We start from the raw sequence: 15,761 nt of genomic DNA, 5'->3' as shown, positions 1-15,761 counted from the left end.
CGAGCGACCGCTATAGTCGCAGGTTCGAATCCTGCCTCAGGCATGGATGTGTGTGATGTCCTTAGGTTAGTTAGGTTTAATTAGTTCTAAGTTCTAGGCGACTGATGACCTCAGAAGTTAAGTCGCATAATGCTCAGAGCCATTTGAACCATTTGAAGTTACATATTTATCTGCTTTAAACAGAGATACATTTTGTAACGTAAAAAAACGTCAGTTATGACATACAACAAAACAGGAAAGACGTAACAGGAAAATACCATTTCGGCAAACTGCATGAGGAAATCTGAATCAAAGATCAAGCAACGGCTTTATACAGTCGAAACAGTTTTTATTTCGCAGCTGCAGCTGTTCGTTGAGAATGAGGCCATCATGACGAGTGACATGTTTGAAAATCTCCAGTTCCTCTAAAACATCTAACCTACGCTCCTTCTTTTCGGTATGCAGAATATTGTTATCGCCAATGGCTTTAGGCACGTGTCCAGTAATTAAGAGATGATCGGCAAAGGATGAATTTAGGGGATTGGTGCCGTTTTTTCTTAAAAGATGTTCTTTGTATCCGATGGTGAAAGCACGTCCAGTTTGCCCTACACAGGGTGTTACAAAAAGGTACGGCCAAACGTTCAGGAAACATTCCTCACACACAAACAAAGAAAAGATGTTATGTGGACATGTGTCCGGAAAAGCTTAATTTCCATGTTACAGCTCATTTTAGTTTCGTCAGTATGTACTGTACTTCCTCGATTCACCGCCAGTTGGCCCAATTGAGTCCGCAAGCAATTGTGCAATCACGTCATCAACACAGATTTTCTGGGAACGTTTGGGCAGGCATTGTTGGTGATGTCTTGATTGGGCCCCATGTTCTTCCACCTACGCTCAATGGAGCACGTTATCATGATTTCATACGGGACACTGTACCTGTGCTGCTAGAGCATGTGCCTTTACAAGTACGACACAACACCACAACACGATGCAGCTCCTGCACATTTCAGTCAAAGTGTTCGTACGCTTCTCAACAACAGATTCGGTGACCGATGGATTGGTAGAGGCGGACCAATTCCATGGCCTCCACGCTCTCCTGACCTCAACCCTCTTGACTTTCATTTATGGGGTCATTTGAAAGCTCTTGTCTACGCAACCCCGGTACCAAATGTAGAGACTCTTCGTGCTCGTATTGTGGACGGCTGTGATACAATAAGCCATTCTCCAGGGCTGCATCAGCGCATCAGGGATTCCATACGACGGAGGGTGGATGCACGTATCCTCGCTAACGGAGGACATTTTGAACATTTCCTGTAACAAAGTGTTTGAAGTCACGCTGGTACGTTCTGTTGTTGTGTGTTTCCATTCCATGATTAATGTGATTTGAAGAGAAGTAATAAAATGAGCTCTAACATGGAAAGTAAACTTTTCCGGACACATGTCCACATAACATATTTTCTTTCTTTGTGTGTGAGGAATGTTTCCTGAAAGTTTGGCCGTACCTTTTGTAACACCCTGTATAATAGGAGCAGGTATCACAGATGATCTTATAAACACCAGAACTTTCTGTAGGGGAGCGACTAGATTTCAAATTATGAATGAAGTTTCTCTTCAGATTGTTATTAGTAGAGAAGGCAACATTGCAGTTGTATTTGCTGCGAAGCATGCACTGAATCTGATAGGAAATGGGTCCTACGAACGGAATAGAAAAACATTTTTTTGGGTTAACTTCAGCGCGTCAGGTGTTCAGCGTAGTAGTTCTTGCAGTTTTCTTTTTGGGGATATCGTCCACTACGTTAGGCGAATATTTATTATTCGAACCCGGGACCCCGTGATCCAGAGACAGCAACGCTAGTCGCTAGACCACGAGCTGCGGACGTGAAATGCGTGGAGGTTGGCGCTTTTCGCTGGCTTCTCATTCCGAAACAGGAGGAAACTTTGAGGCAGAACACTGATTACTGACGACCACCATAACTAAAATATAGAAGGAAGTTATTAGCAACTATATACATTTACGTTAGAGACAGTTTTGCTTTTCCGTATCTGCTATGTATCAGATAGTTTATAATTTCTGCAGAGACTCAAGAGAAGAGCTTCGTGGATTTTAGTAGAGTACGTATCAGGAAGATAATGTCAACAAATTATGAATAAAGAAATGTTAAACAGGCGCACGAAAATTCACATCGGCTACTCGATAAAATCTAAAAATGGTTCAAATGGTTCTGAGCACTATGGGACATCTGAGGTCATCAGTCCCCTAGAACTTAGAACTACTTAAACCTAACTAACCTAAGGACATCACACACAGCCATGCGCGAGGCAGGATTCGAACGTGCGACAGTAATGGTCGCGCGGTTCCAGACTGTAGCGCCTAGAACCGCTTGGCCACACCGGCCGGCCGATAAAATCTGTAATATAATTTGTTAGAGAACAGATGGTGTGATCTCCCGAAATCAGTCTTATTTTTCGTCAAAAATCTGTAATATAGCAGAGATACATCACCCATGTATTTAGAGATATCAGTAGCATAAACAAAACCTGGTCTTTCGTACATTTTTAATTGTAATTAGTGTTATAGGTACGTAGCTAAATACGCGCACTTGTTTACGTTCGAGACAATTTACGGTGCTTTTCCCGTTTACTAAAACGAACAACGTAGCTTGTGCTTTTTCACTTTCTCCCGCATGGAGCTGCTTTTGTTATCCTTGACATGAGCTGCTTGAGCGATGGAACTGTCCGAAGAGAATATAATGTAGTGGTATCAAGAATATACGAGGCCGTGCCTCCGAATGTTTTATGTGAAAACTCTTAAACATTTTAAAATAAAACAAACGTTATTAACATTCTACATCTTTATTCCTCGTGTCTACATACTTGTAGCTCTGTATCGCTACAGCGCTCCGAACTGTAGCGTGTGACATGGCGGTGTGTTACGCAACTACGTCTGTGTCTGAGAAACAGCGTGCTGTAATCGGGTTTCGAATTCGAACGTTCGTCCACACACGAAACACCCTCCACTGCAGCATGAGAATGCCAGACAACACAACAGCGCTACCACATCTGCAACAATTCGACGCCCGCGGTTCATTGTCGTGGATCATCCTCCGCGCAGACCCGATTTAGTCCGATCTGATTTTCGTCTGTTTCCAAAACTTAAAGGAAACCTCCGAAACTTCACTTTGTATAATGATGAAGCGATGCAAGCAGAGATGAGGGTGTGGCACGGTCAACAAACATTCCAAAGTGACGGCATCAACAAACTGGTCTCTCGTTGGGACTAATGCGTTCGTCGACATGAAGGGTAAAGATGTAGAATGTTAATAATTTTTGTTTTATTTAAAAAGCTTTAAGAGTTTGCACATAAGAAATCTGGAGGCGTGCATTTTCAGGACGCCGTCGTATATTCTTTATACCGCAACACTACATTTTCTTCGGTCAACTGCGTCGCTTAAGCAACTCATATCAAAAGAGCAACAAAAGTAGAGAAGGTAGCAGACGAAAGCTTCATATACTACTAGCGAGGTCGCGAACTACCTTTGATGGCTCGCCAAGAGACCGACAAGCAGCGGAACACGAGTGAATGCGAACCGAACACGACCGAATGCCGTTTGCTCACGAGCAGCTTAGCCCCTACGCCAAGACAGAATTCTCGTTCACTGTTCCAAGTTCGCTCGTGTCCGCTTCGGTGTAAAAGCAGCTTCATTCGACAATAAACAGTGTGTCATACAACTTCCGGGAGTTCAGCCAGGTGACACTTTCAGCGACCGCCGATATTTCGGCGGGAGAACACCCCGCCATTTTCAAGGCAAACTGCAACGGACAGGCGGCACACATGCAAATTTAAAACCTTGGTTCTCGGACTGTTGCAGGAAAGTTAACACACAGACACACACTGAACAATAGTGCCACCAAAGATGACCAAAGTCAGAGATATCGATAGTGAGACTACGAACTCGCAGGTGAGATAGCATTGATTCTGTCCCTATGTTTTTTGACAAGTGAGAGCCGGATTCCAGAGTTTAAACAAAAACCTCCATCCCTGTTAACGAGGTTGCTCGCTAATTTAATCTCAACTGCCTCCCTAATAACACTGTCCCAATAGCTAGACGTGCATGCCAATATCTCGGTGTTGTTATATAACATGGGGTGACCAGTATCTGAGCAATGTTCGGCAATAGCAGATCTACTTGGCTGCTGTAATTGTGTGTGCCGTTTATGCTCAGTTCATCGGTCCTCCACGATCCTGATAGTTTGGCCAATATATGCCATGCAACAGGTTCAAGGAATGCGATATACACCCGCCTTCCGCAGACCAAGATCAGCCTTAACAGAACTCAAAAGCACTCTAATTCTGGATAGAGGTCAGAAAACACATTTCACATCGTATTTCCGTAAAATACGACCGATCTTGTTCGACGTGTTTCATACGTAAGGCAAGAAGGCAATGGACTTAGGTGTCGACTCAGAATTATAATCAATCACCCCAGGTACAGTAGGTCGATAGCGCAACGCACGTTCAGTCTGACTATCACTATAACCATTTTGACGAAACGTAACTTCAAGACGGGACAGCTCAGCTGGCAGTCTCAGCGTCGGAAACAACATGTGCCCTGTGAACCAAGGTACGAAGTACCCCTTCACGCTGTGTCGGATGGTGACAACTACACTACTGGTCATTAAAATTGCGCCACCACGAAGAAACGCAGATGATAAACGGGTATTCATTGGACACATATAATATACTAGAACTGACATGTGATTACATTTTCACGCAATTTGGTTGCATAGATCCTAAGAAATCAATACCCAGATCAACCACCTCTGGCCGTAATAACGGTCTTGATACGACTGGGCATTGAGTCAAACAGAGCTTGGATGGCGTGTACAAGTACAGATGCCCATGCAGCTTCAACACGATACCACAGTTCATCAAGAGTAGTGACTGGCGCATTGTGACGAGCCAGTTGCTCGGCCACCATTGACCAGACGTTTTCAATTGGTGAGAGATCTGGAGAAAGTGCTGGCCAGGGCAACAGTCGAACATTTTCTGTATCCAGAAAGGCCCGTACAGGACCAGCAACATGCGGTCGTGCATTATCTTGCTGAAATGTAGGGTTTTGCAGGAATCGAATGGACGGTAGAGCCACGGGTCGTATCACATCTGAAATGTAACGTCCACTGTTCAAAGTGCCGTCAATGCGAACAAGAGGCGACCGAGACGAGTAACCAATGGCAGCCATACCATCACTCCGTGTGATACGCCAGCATGGTGATGACGTATACATGCTTGCAATAGGCGTTCACCGCGATGTCGCCAAACACGGATGCGATCATCATGATGCTGTAAACAGAACCCGTATTCATCTGAAAAAATGACGTTTGGCATTCGTGCACCCAGGTTCGTAGTTGAGTGCACCATCACAAGCGCTCCTGTCTGTGATGCAGCGTCCAGGGTAACCGCAGCCATGCTGCTGCAAACGTCGTCGAACTGTTCGTGCAGATGGTTGTTGTCTTGCAAACGTCCCCATCTGTTGACTCAGGGATCGAGACGTGGCTGTACGATCCGTTACAGCCATGCGGATAAGATGCCTGTCGACTGCTAGTGACGCGAGGCCGTTGGGATCGAGCACGGCGTTCCGTATTACCCTCCTGAACCCACCGATTCCATATTCTGCTAACAGTCATTGGATGAAACTTCCTGGCAGATTAAAACTCTGTGCCCGACCGAGACTCGAACTCGGGACCTTTGCCTTTTGCGGGCAAGTGCTCTACCAACTGAGCTACCGAAGCACGACTCACGCCCGGCACTCACAGCTTTACTTCTGCCAGTACCTCGTCTCCTACCTTCCAAACTTTACAGAAGCTCTCCTGCGAACCTTGCAGAAATAGCACTCCTGAAAGAAAGGATATTGCGGAGACATGGCTTAGCCACAGCCTGGAGGATGTTTCCAGAATGAGATTTTCACTCTGCAGCGGAGTGTGCGCTGATATGAAACTTCCTGGCGTGAGTCGTGCTTCGGTAGCTCAGTTGGTAGAGCACTTGCCTGCGAAAGGCAAAGGTCCCGAGTTCGAGTCTCGGTCGGGCACACAGTTTTAATCTGCCAGGAAGTTTCATATCAGCGCACACTCCGCTGCAGAGTGAAAATCTCATTCTGGAGTCATTGGATATCGACCAACGCGAGCAGCAATGTCGCGATACGAAAAACCGCAATCGCGATAGACTACAATCCGACCTTTATCAAAGTCGTAAACGTGATGGTAGGCATTTCTCCTCCTTGCACAAGGCGTCACAACAACGTTTCACCAGCCAACGCCCGTCAACTGCTGTTTGTGTATGAGAAATCGGTTGGAAACTTTCCTCATGTCAGCACGTTGTAGGTGTCGCCAACCTTGTGTGAATTCTCTGAAAAGCTAATCATTTGCATACCACAGCTTTTTCTTCCTGATGGTTAAATTTCGCGTCTCTGTCACGTGTCTTCGTGGTGTAGTAGTTTTAATGGCCAGTAGTGTATTGGTCTGTAAGTACAAGTCGTTGTGAGTACGTTTCCTGTAGACTGCATGTCCCCATGATTTTTGTTTAAACTCTTTTTGGAATCCGGCTCTTCCTCCGTTGTCAAAAAACAGAAGGACAGAGTCGGTGCTACGTCACCTGCGAGTTTGTAGTCTCACTATCGATATGTCTGACTTTGGTGATCTTTGGTGGCACTAGTGTTCAGAGAGTGTATTATCTTTCCTGCATCAGTCGGAGAACCGAGGTTTTGAATGTGCATGTACGTCGCCCGTCCGTTGCAGTTTGCCTTGAAAATGGCGGGGTGTTCTCCCGCCGAAAATCGGCGGTCGCTGAAAGTGTTACCTGGCTGAACTCCCGGGAGTTATTTGAATGTTGTATACGCCAGGAGAAACTCAGGTCTCGCAATAAACAGAGTGTCAGCGCAAGAGTCTCGGCTGTCCCATGTAAGTGGCAGTGTGAGCGTGGGAAAACCGCACCGCAGTGGATGCGGCGCACAGTGCGTACTGTATATCGTGCCGCCTCCGCCCGTGTCACTGACTCGCGCGCAGCCGACGCTGCAGCTGAAGCCCGGAGCCGCTTGCAAAGCAGCGCGCGGCAGATAACGTGACGTCGCGTCAGCACCGTGACGTCACACGCGGCGGGCCTCTGCGGGCCTGTTGCTGATTCGGCGGGCGTGACTCACGCCGCGCGAACCCGCGTGCGCAGACGCCCGGGAGCCAAACACGCCGAACGTGACGAAACGTGGTGGGTGCAGGCGGCCGCGCAGCATGCGAGCCACACGTCATCAAATGGCTCTGAGCACTATGGGACTCAACTGCTGAGGTCATTAGTCCCCTAGAACTTAGAACTAGTTAAACCTAACTAACCTAAGGACATCACAAACATCCATGCCCGAGGCAGGATTCGAACCTGCGACCGTAGCGGTCTTGCGGTTCCAGACTGCAGCGCCTTTAACCGCACGGCCACTTCGGCCGGCTCACACGTCATCACACCTGCTTACTGTTACACACGTGACAACATCGCACACACGGATGCCTTTCGCAACGTTCTTGTACCAACCATTCCCATCCGCGTGCTTTAGTACCTGTGGTATGAGGGTAGCCGCTCTCAATCGGCACGGATTCAGGGAAAAATCACTGGTGTGATACACAGCTTGCTTCACATGCTAGCATTTTAAATTATGCTTTGCCTTGACTGTTATTGATATCGAATGCAATAACAAGTTCACTGTTATCACTGTTTGTTTATATCGACACCGCGTTGGAAAGGTGGATTTATACAGTGTGTTTTACGTAAGAGCGTGCAAAAAGGTAACAGGACGTAAGAGAATGCTCCGCTGAACAATTTAAGGTAGGGAACCTAGGTCGGAGACGCCTAAGGAGATATCGAAGTAAACTGGTCTACTTCTTTGTTAGCATTACTGTTTCCCAACTTCTTTTATTAGAGTACCTGTCGGAAAATAATGTCAATAAATTATGAATGAAGAAATTTCAAATAGATGCACGAAAATTCACATCGGCTAATTGATAAAATCTGCAGTATAATTGATCAGATGGCGTGATCTCGCCGAAATCACCCTTATTTATCGTCAAAAATCGCCAATATAACAGCGATACATCACCCACGTAATTAGAGATATCAGTAGCTCAAATGGCACTGAGCACTATGCGACTTAACTTCTGAGGTCATCAGTCGCCTAGGACGTAGAACTAATTAAACCTAACTAACCTAAGGACATCACACACATCCATACCCGAGGCAGGATTCGAACCTGCGACCGTAGCGGTCACTCGGCTCCACACTGTAGCGCCTGGAACCGCACGGGCACTAGGGCCGGCGATATCAGTAGCGTAAACAACAAGAATGACCTGGTCTTTCGTACATTTTTAATTGTAATTAGTGTAATAGGAACGTAGGTAATATGCGCACTTGTTTACGTTCAAGACAATTCTGCTGTTTTCTTTATTTTCTGAAAAGAAACAAAGAAGACGTGCGAGTTAAGATGCAGGTTTTGTTTACTTTATTTGTCGATAAGGTGGTGGCTCCTTTTTTTTCTTGTTGTCCGACAGCCATCTGCTATGTTGATTTAGCTCCTTATGCCACTTCCTTCCTGTGTAGTTAACGTTTTAATACTGAAGCAATGCTTCGTTCCGTGCTTCTGTGCGGATACTCATCTAGTTTTCCAACCTTTGTCACGTTTGTCTTTCACGCTGTTTAATGCATTTTACCGACACTCGTGTCAGTGTGTTTTCGCGCGGGTGCTGAAGATCATGCTGTCATGCGCCCATACCAACATACAAAAAAAAAAATGGCTCTGAGCACTATGGGACTCAACATCTGTGGTCATAAGTCCCCTAGAACTTAGAACTACTTAAACCTAACTAACCTAAGGACATCACACACATCCATGCCCGAGGCAGGATTCGAACCTGCGACCGTAGCACCAACATATCCATCCACTCATCAGAAAGTGCTATGGAAATGCCGTGTGGCTGGGGCATCCAGTCGGGTAGACCGTTCGCCTGGTGCAAGTCTTTCGAGTTGACGCCACTTTGGAGACCTGCGTCTCGGTGAGGATGAAATGATGATAATAAGGACAATACAACACCCATTCCCTGAGAAGAGAAAATTTCCGACCCAGCCGGGAATCGAACACGGGCCGTTAGGTATGACATTCCGTCGCGCTGACCTCTCAGCTACCAGGGGCAGACAGAACGTGCTACGATTCAACGACAGATCCATTCATTATTCAGAGCTATTGAGAGACGAACAGTACAATACGAGGAAGCAGTACAGGTACAGTATTTCCCCGGTCGCTGGATTGGATGGGGAGGCCTGCGTGTTCAGCTGACCTGAATCCCCTGATTATTTCCTATGAGGATATCTAAAGTCACTGGAGACCCCAGCGGATACCGACATGGAATTAGCTGCCAGAATTGTAGCTGCCTGTGACGTGAATCGAAACACACCAGGGACGTTTATCAGGGTGCGACAAAATCTTGTTCGCCGATGTCATCCTTGCACTGACATTGATGGCCGTCGGTTTCAGCACACTGTACAAGATACAGTACAAATGGTACGTCCATTGTGTCAGTGATGGTATTTGCAGTTACCTAATGTAAATAAATAAGCTGGCTTCTCCGACCCCAGGTTGCCTACCTCAAATTGTTCAGTGGAGCATGCTCTCCGTCGTGCTCAGTTTCTACACGCTCTTACGGGGACAGACTATATGTGTTAATACGACATGTCTGTGTTGTGTTACGTCGTTCAGGTACCCTGTGGCATTGTCTAGTGGAAAAACAAAACACTATTTCAGAATATGATTTGTGGGAGGTTTTTCATTAAAAAGGTAACATAAATCTAAACGTCAAAATAAAGTTTTGATTTACATTTACCGTTTAGTCAAACAGTGCTGCCGCCAACCCCCACCCCTCAAGAAAACCATGTTTTTAATGTTTTGTTTATCCATTAGAAAATTGCGTGTCACCCCAAAGTCATAGCACAACACACACGTCGTATTAATACGCGTAAAACCACCTGACGACGGAGGTTTAATCCCTTGACACAGAGGATATTAATATGGGGTGTGTCCACCCCCGCCTTTTTGACCCCTCGAACTCTGCTGGGAACACTTTCAGTGAGGCTTCTGAATGGCTAGAGAGGACTGACAGCCCACTCTTCCTCGAGAGCCGAAACCAGAGAAAGTAGTGTTGTTGGCCGCTTGGATAGGGACCGAATTCCCCACAGGTGTTCCACTGGGTTCAAGCCGAGTCTCTGGGCAGGTGATTCCATTTCGGGAATGTGATTGAACAGAATGCATTGCCTCACAGATGCTGCTTTATGACAGAGTACATTGCCATGCTGATTGTCATTGTCTTGGTACTGAGAATGTTACGCACCAGTAGCAGAAACACTTGGACAAAATTTGCACTTGGTGTAATGCTCTATTTAAATGCGATTAAGCGCAAGATAATACCTATAAGCAGTGCTTGACAAGGGAAAAAAAAGACATTCCGGTACTCTGACCTTCCGGGGGAGGGGGGGGGGGGGAGGGAGGGGAGTTTCTTTTTTCATATATTTAAACGTCTTAAAACGTTAAAACGCTTTTCTCCGTCAGAGTTACCGGCGAATCGTCGCGTACAGTCACAAATCAAGCACAACCTATAACAAAAAGAAAGACCACAAGCATCTGATCACAAGATTAGTGTTGAATATGCTGAGCACATCACATCGTGGGTGCACCAAAGCCCATCCGGCGCAACTTTTCAGGGCAATGCCTCGTGATTTAATCGCAACCCACAAGACTTTTGTGTCGGTTTGTGACTGTTGATGAAACCTTGAACCATCATTACACACCACAGCCAAAACGGTACTCAAAAAAATGGACAAAGACAGGTGAAAGTGCCCCGCAGAAGGTAAAGACCATTTAATCAAAAGGTAAAGTGATGTCATTGTTTTTTCGGGACTCCCAAGGAATAATGCCCGTAGGTTACTTGGAAAAAGGCAGACCCACAACTTGATCCTATTCCGCTTCATAGCCAACTAGCGTTGCCTGAAAAAAGCCCGAGGCTGGCACGCAAAAAGTGCTATTTCACCAAGTTAACGCACCATCCCATAGCGGTGAATGTGCATGAATTGGGATTTCAATTGCTTCGTCATCTACCCTATTCACCACACTTAGCCCCAGTTCCTAACTTGAAACATGCAGGCAAGAAATTTTCATCAAATGAGGAAGTGATAGCCGGCCGAAGTGGCCGCGCGGTTCTGGCGCTGCAGTCTGGAACCGCGAGACCGCTACGGTCGCAGGTTCGAATCCTGCCTCGCGCATGGATGTGTGTGATGTCCTTAGGTTAGTTAGGTTTAACTAGTTCTAAGTTCTAGGGGACTAATGACCACAGCAGTTGAGTCCCATAGTGTTCAGAGCCATTTGAACCATTTTTTTTGAGGAAGTGATAGTAGCAGTCATTGAGTATTTTGCAGAGTTTGACAGAACCTATTTTTCCGATGGGGTGGAAAAGCTGGAAGACCGCTGGACAAAGTGTATATCCATCAAAGGAGACTATATCGAGAAGGAAGGTGAGTTATTTATTAAACAAACAGCTTTTCTTTGTTTTTTTATCAGACTTATCAAACCATTCTGATATTATGCTGTTTTATTTTTATTATTGGCTAAATGTCTTTAAAAAGCTACACACACACACACAATTATGGTGCTACAACGTCCTTTTATTCTTCCTCCCCAGTTTCAGATGTTAAGATGATTCACTCATCAGATCGAAAACAGTAATCAAAATAACAAATACAATGATGCAGATGGTGTTTTATTATATCGACACCCGTCTCAGTTTCCATAGGACATAATGTGCGATTATGCAATTCGTACTTGCACGATGACAATTGCCTTTGAGCCAACACGTCAGCAATGGCTCCAGCATAAGCAGCTATCAGTCAAAGGTAAATCCCCACACAGCAGCTTCAGGAAACACATGTTCGCACACCCGCTTCACTTGCCACGCACCATGCGAGCTACTCAGTTTTGAGGTCACACTGCCTGCGACTGGACTTAGCTGTGACACTTTCTCCGTGCCAGCAAATACCTTGGAGCAGCAGATGCGTCCGCAGCTGTTGGTGGGCCGGAAAACACCTGCAGCGATTTGACGGCACGCCCGTCTCACTGGTGACAGGACGTGCAGGCGCTGACAATGAGGCGGGAGGCCCCAGCTCACATACGTATGGCTCATTTCACTGAGGAGTTGTTTTATACGGCGTTCTACACATGAATTACATTACAGGGGCGTTTAACGGAGCGAGGCAGCCATTAACATCCTAGCATCGAAGGACTGAGTAAGAGGTAAGTGTTGGAACAGTCGTACTGAGAGCAAAGTAGAGCAAAAGAAACAGGTTTATGAACTTTTGTTTGTTTTTGGCACAGTAAATTTTTATGATACAGACATAACCGGTTTCGGTCCAGAATGGCCACCTACAGATTCTATGGGCAGCATTTATTGAACTGTCAGTTTGCAACACCCAAAATTTTGTTCATCAAATGCAGCCCATGATCCTTAGCAGCCGATGCCCCATAGCATCAGAAGATGTCCATTGTGGGCCTAAAACGGTTATGATTGCAACATAAAAGGTAACTACGTGAGAAATAAACAAAAGCTCATAACAAATGTCACCTATCTCCTTAAAAGGAAAGTCACTTTTTCCAAATACTGGTTTACAAATTTTGTCGTCAGTACAAGAACCGTCGTCCAGAAACGCTTTATAGACCACCATAACGAGCCTAAACGATTTCCAGGGCACGGGCGAAAAATAAAATTATTACAAAATATAAGACTGACTTGAAGAAATACAGCATAGGCATTTTCTCGAGTGGCTGGTTGCTGTATTTATTCCGCTAACTCAGTCCACATCCAACGAGCTTGACCACCATTAGTATGGATACATTAATATCAAGAATCATTTCTAGGTTTATGTCAGTAAGTAACAGTAATAATACCGGTTAGGTTTAATAAAATTGCATCTCCTCACAGACGTTCAGTGTGGTCTGTGATTATTGCACATCAGTGGCGGAGCCGATTTACACTCGCAAAAAAATTAGCTCCAGTTTTGGCCACTAGGCGCAAATCTCGACTGTGAATGCCAGAAATACGATGGAAATTCCTTCATATGTAATGGATTAGAAACGGATCGTGGGTAGCAAGAATCAAAGAAGTGAGAGAGGCATAATGTTGTTGTTATTTGTAACTCCCACTTACACAATTTGTTTAGTATGAGCACCAGCGACGTCGACGAGATGGTGTACAGCGCCAGATTTGAGCCTAGTGGCCACAACTGGCGCTAATTTTTTCCGGCAGAAATCGGTTCCGTATCAACGCATTAGACTATCTACCAAGTTTCGCTGCCAAACGATAATTGCGGCCCACACTGGATCTCTGCGAGTAGATGCATTTTAATTATAACTATCCAGTATTAACATTAGTAGTGGCAGTAAGGAAAGAATAGAATAAGTGGTGGACAATGATAGGTGTTTAAACAACAATTACTAGCTATTAATTACATCCCATCAACTTTGGGCTTTTTGAATCTCAATACATACGTTCGTGTTTACTTTATAGGAAAGTAAGCGAAAATACATAGCCTTTGTTGTTGATAATAATGTTTTATTTTGAACCTGGCATATTTCAGTACTGTAGCTGCAGCACAAATCGACAAAAAATGCTCTGCGGATGCTTCAAACAGTGGTAAATCATACCTAGACCAAGATAAAGAAATTGTTTTGTTATAGGCACAACATCAAAGTACTTTATTTAAAGCACTACAACATCAAAGCACTTTCTTTAAAGCACTACAACTGCTGTATTAAACTTTCTGGCAGTAGAGCGACACTACATCACATTTCAGACGGACCGTACTAAATAAAATCGGGAAATTAAGACTACTTTCACCAAACAAAATGATGACGACGATGCAGTTTTGTTAGTATCGAGGCAACGACAGCTGGTTCAAATGGCTCTGAGCACTATGTGACTTAACATCTGAGGTCATCAGTCCCCTAGAACTTAGAACTACTTAAACCTAACATTCCGGAGGGATGAACGAAAAGTCTCTCCAGTTTGTCTGACGAACCGGTTTCAGGCTCTGTCTCAGGCTGATACTGATCTTCGGCCTGACATGGCTGCTTGTCCTGTTCCAGAGGTTGCCCCTCAGTCTGCAAGATCCGGGCAGTCGCAGAGGGTGGGGTTACTGGTAGTTTGGAGCTCCAACTTCAGGCGCGTAATGGGGCCCCTTAGGGAAATGGCAGCAAGAGAGGGGAAGAAAACCAATGTGCACTCCGTGTGCATACCGGGGGGAGTCATTCCAGATGTGGAAAGGGTCCTTCCGGATGCCATGAAGGGTACAGGGTGCACCCATCTGCAGGTGGTCGCTCATGTCGGCACCAATGATGTGTGTCGCTATGGATCGGAGGAAATCCTCTCTGGCTTCCGGCGGCTATCTGATTTGGTGAAGACTGCCAGTCTCGCTAGCGGGATGAAAGCAGAGCTCACCATCTGCAGCATCGTCGGCAGGACTGACTGCGGACCTTTGGTACAGAGCCGAGTGGAGGGTCTGAATCAGAGGCTGAGACGGTTCTGCGACCGTGTGGGCTGCAGATTCCTCGACTTGCGCCATAGGGTGGTGGGGTTTCGGGTTCCGCTGGATAGGTCAGGAGTCCACTACACGCAACAAGCGGCTACACGGGTAGCAGGGGTTGTGTGGCGTGGGCTGGGCGGTTTTTTAGGTTAGATGGCCTTGGGCAAGTACAGAAAGGGCAACAGCCTCAACGGGTGCGGGGCAAAGTCAGGACATGCGGGGACCAAGCAGCAATCGGTATTGTAATTGTCAACTGTCGAAGCTGCGTTGGTAAAGTACCAGAACTTCAAGCGCTGATAGAAAGCACCGAAGCTGAAATCGTTATAGGTACAGAAAGCTGGCTTAAGACAGAGATAAATTCTGCCGAAATTTTTACAAAGGTACAGACGGTGTTTAGAAAGGATAGATTGCATGCAACCGGTGGTGGAGTGTTCGTCGCTGTTAGTAGTAGTTTATCCTGTAGTGAAGTAGAAGTGGATAGTTCCTGTGAATTATTATTGGTGGAGGTTACACTCAACAACCGAACTAGGTTAATAATTGGCTCCTTTTACCGACCTCCCGACTCAGCAGCATTAGTGGCAGAACAACTGAGAGAAAATTTGGAATACATTTCACATAAATTTTCTCAGCATGTTATAGTCTTAAGTGGAGATTTCAATTTACCAGATATAGACTGGGACACTCAGATGTTTAGGACGGGTGGTAGGGACAGAGCATCGAGTGACATTATACTGAGTGCACTATCCGAAAATTACCTCGAGCAATTAAACAGAGAACCGACTCGTGGAGATAAGATCTTGGACCTACTGATAACAAACAGACCCGAACTTTTCGACTCTGTATGTACAGAACAGGGAATCAGTGATCATAAGGCCGTTGCAGCATCCCTGAATATGGAAGTTAATAGGAATATAAAAAAAGGGAGGAAGGTTTATCTGTTTAGCAAGAGTAATAGAAGGCAGATTTCAGACTACCTAACAGATCAAAACGAAAATTTCTGTTCCGACACTGACAATGTTGAGTGTTTATGGAAAAAGTTCAAGGCAATCGTAAAATGCGTTTTAGACAGGTACGTGCCAAGTAAAACTGTGAGGGACGGGAAAAACCCACCGTGGTACAACAACAAAGTTAGGAA

The 15,761-nt window shown here is 45.6% G+C and overlaps 1 protein-coding gene and 1 non-coding gene across 2 annotated transcripts in view; both read right to left on the bottom strand.

The window, feature by feature from the left end:
• Positions 1-15,761, bottom strand: part of LOC124788484 (probable G-protein coupled receptor Mth-like 1) — a 539,206-nt gene that overhangs the window by 358,216 nt on the left and 165,229 nt on the right. The window lies entirely within an intron of this gene.
• On the bottom strand, positions 5,696-5,770 carry Trnal-caa. The gene has a single exon. It is a non-coding gene; the product is annotated as a tRNA-Leu (tRNA).

Source organism: Schistocerca piceifrons, chromosome 1, assembly GCF_021461385.2.
Source record: "Schistocerca piceifrons isolate TAMUIC-IGC-003096 chromosome 1, iqSchPice1.1, whole genome shotgun sequence".
Classification (NCBI taxonomy): domain Eukaryota; kingdom Metazoa; phylum Arthropoda; class Insecta; order Orthoptera; family Acrididae; genus Schistocerca; species Schistocerca piceifrons.
The sequence above is the reverse complement of the archived record's forward strand: the minus strand, read 5'-3'. Positions and strand labels throughout refer to the sequence as shown.